The 3408-nt window shown below is 37.4% G+C and overlaps 1 pseudogene; it reads left to right on the top strand.

Moving 5' to 3' along the window:
* Positions 1 to 1396: 1396 nt before the first annotated feature.
* On the top strand, positions 1397 to 2722 carry LOC119530468 (annotated as a pseudogene).
* The last annotated feature ends 686 nt before the right edge of the window (positions 2723 to 3408 follow it).

Below are 3408 nucleotides of genomic sequence, written 5' to 3'. Positions count from 1 at the left end.
CAGTTTGTATATATTATGTTCCAGAAAAAGCCATATTACTTGATGCAATCTTGTGGGGGCATATGTATTAGTGTTGATTAAGTTGGAACCTTTGGATTAGGTTGTTTCCATGGAGATGTGACCCACCCAACTGTAGGTGATAACTCTGATTATATAATTTCCATGGAGGCATGGCCCTACCCATTCTGCATGGGCCTTGATTCGTTCTCTGCACCCCTATAAAAGCTTAGACAGAAGGAGCTTCACGGCGAGCAGCAGCTGAGAGACACGTTTTGAAGACGGTGGTTGAAAGCCAACACTGACATTTTGGAGAATGCCATTTTGGAATGCACCCTGGGAGCAAGTAGATGCCACCCACATGCCTTCCCAGCTAACAGAGGTTTTCTGGATGCCATCGGCCATCATTCAATGATGGTAAGTTATTGTCAATGTCTTACCTTGGGCACTTTATGACCTTAAGACTATAACTTTGTTACCAAATAAACAACCTTTATAAAAGCCAATCCATTTCTGGTGTTCTGCAAAATGGCAGTATTGGCAAACCAGAACAGAGGTGAATTCATTAGTTGTCCTTAAAGCCAATTCTATTCACTTCTATCTGCTTATCTATATTGAAGTAAGGTAGAAATCTGAGTTTTTGAGTGGTGGTGTTCTTTCATGGAAAGGCACAGAGGCATGAAATCTTAGAGTTCTGAGTTTGTATATGGTTCTGTCAATTATGAGATGCATAAAAGTCCCATATCATCTAATATACCTGTATCTCAGTGACCTTATTTAATAAATATAAATAATGTCTACTTTACTGAGTTGATTTTATGTTCAATTATTAAAATTTAGATAAAATGCCTACTATATGGACTGGTAAATTAGAAGTATCAATATCGTTAGATAACAGCAATAATATAGTTTACTTGTTCACACCTTTTAGTTTTTACAGAAATATTAACAAGTAATATCCAGAATGTTTAGGAAAGAAATGGATAAATTAATTTATAATTCTAAGGACATTGATAACATATGGCTCCAGTCCTTTTCTCCTCTGTATGTTGTATTTATTTGTAAATATAATGTATATACAATTTATAATCTATCTCAGTTTTTGATTTATGTCAGAGGCATTTATTTCTCCATGCTCATACATGGCTGTATTTTTAATAGTTGTATATTGTTCAGTAATATGGAGAGACCATCACCTGAGCTCCAACCACTGCCACATAGAGCACCCTGCATAAAGGAGGAAAAGCAGCCCCAGAGACAGCAGCAACTACCACAGGTGGGCACCAGAAGGGCCCTGGTCAAACAGCCTGGAAGGGCCATGCAGCTACCCTCGGAGGAGGAGCCTGTCCCAGCCAAAGGAGCCACGACTGCAGAAGCAGTGGGAGCCCCAGTCGCCTTCATGTCCCACTCACCGATGGCTGTCCAAGTGCCCAGGATGCAGGATAATATAGCAGATCCAGAAGAACTATTCACAAAATTAGAACACATTGGGAAAGGCTCCTTTGGAGAAGTTTTCAAAGGAATTCATAACCGTACCCAGCAAGTGGTTGCTAATAAAATCATAGACCTGGGGGAAGTTGAAGATGAAATTGAAGACATTCAGCAACAAATAACTGTTTTGAGTCAGTGTGACAGCTCATATGTAACAAAATACTATGGATTGAATTTCAAGGGTTCAAAATTACAGATAATAATGGAATACCTGGGTGGCCATTCACCACTGATCTTCTGCGAGTTGGTCATTTGATGAGTTCCAAATCGCCACCATGCTAAAGAAAATTTTGAAAGGTCTGGACTATCTGCATTCAGAGAAGAAACTTCACCAGGACATAAAAGCTGCCGATGTGTTGTTTTCAGAACAAGGAGATGTTAAACTTGCTGACTTTGGAGTTGCTGTCAAACTGACAGACGCACAAATTAAAATAAATACCTCTGTGGGAATGCCATTTTGGATGGCTCCTGAAGTTATTCAGCCATCTGCTTATGACTCAAAAGCTGAAGTTTGGTCATTGGGAATTACTACTATGGAATTAGCCAAAGGAGAGCCACCTAACTCCAATATGCATCCAATCAGAGTTCTGTTCCTTATTCCAAAAAACAATCTCCTAACTCTTGTTGGAGACTTTACCAAGTCTTTTTAGGAGTTAATGGATGCTTGCCTGAACAAAAGTCCATCATTTCATCCTACAGCTAAAGAACTTCTGAAACACAAATTCATTGTTAAAAAATCAAATAAGACTTCTTATCTGACCAAATTGATAGATAGATTTAAGAGATGGAAGGCAGAAGGAAACAGTGATGATGACTCTGATTCTGAGGGCTAGACTCAGAAACTACCAGCAGGGAAAATAATGCTAATCCTAAATGGAGATTTATTACTGTGAGAAAGAAGTCTGATCCAAAGAAACTACAGAAAGGAGCAGAGCAAGATCTTGTGCAAATCCTGAGCTGTTAGTCTATGATAATCACACTGTCATTTGTCAATCTTAAACAGCAAGATGAACGTAATGCTAGGAGGAATCAGACAATTGAAGAACTCAAGAAAAGTATTGCTGTGGCTGAAGTTGTCTGTCTTGGCATCACATAAAAAATGGTGAATAAATTAATTGAAAAATTTCAAAAGGGTTCAGCAGATGAGTCCCCCCTAAGAAACTTATTATTGGTTTCTGTTTTATATGGACCCAGAGAAACCCACCAAAGCTACTTCAAGCTTAACAACAGTTGACTCATGAGCTTCATGTGCTTTTTGGATCTTTGCAACATATTGATGAATGAAGATTTGGAAGAACCTATTCAACTATTTTGTGATGGTGCTTCTCATTTATATTATAAAGAGATTATTTTGTGAGGAATAGCTTTTAATAGTATACTTGTATTACAGTAAATGTTGAGATACAGTTTTGTTTTTAGGTATCATTATTAAGCTACTAGGATAAAAGTCTTTCATGTTTTGATCTTTGGTTAACTATACACTCATGAAACATATAGTCTTTGAAAGATATCCTATATTTAATTTCTGCAAACCATCAAGCTTCCAAAAGCTTTTTTTGTTTTTACATGAGCATTCTAAAAAATGACTATTGGTGGGGAGGTGGATATAAATCATACCTTCTTAAAACAGAAGTTTTTAATAAGCCCTTAGAAATGAAACCTGAAGTATTGACTCTGTGACCAAGGTGGTATGATATTTCAGGCAGCTCAATGATGATCCCATTCAAGAGCCCTGTGTTAGAAGCATTTGTAGGCAACATGTAGCAACAGAGTTACCTCTTGTTGTACAGTATTTACCTTCTATTTTAGAAGTAGCAATGAATTCTTATTTAACTCTTATTGGAAATTTAAAGTAATACCATTTAGCCAAGGTGGAGTTTTAGTGATACTGGACAAATCAGTCTGGCTTCCTTTAAAGTC

This window comes from Choloepus didactylus, chromosome 3 (genome assembly GCF_015220235.1).
Source record: "Choloepus didactylus isolate mChoDid1 chromosome 3, mChoDid1.pri, whole genome shotgun sequence".
Lineage (NCBI taxonomy): Eukaryota > Metazoa > Chordata > Mammalia > Pilosa > Megalonychidae > Choloepus > Choloepus didactylus.
Note: the sequence above shows the minus strand (reverse complement) of the source record. Positions and strands in the feature narration are given on the sequence as shown.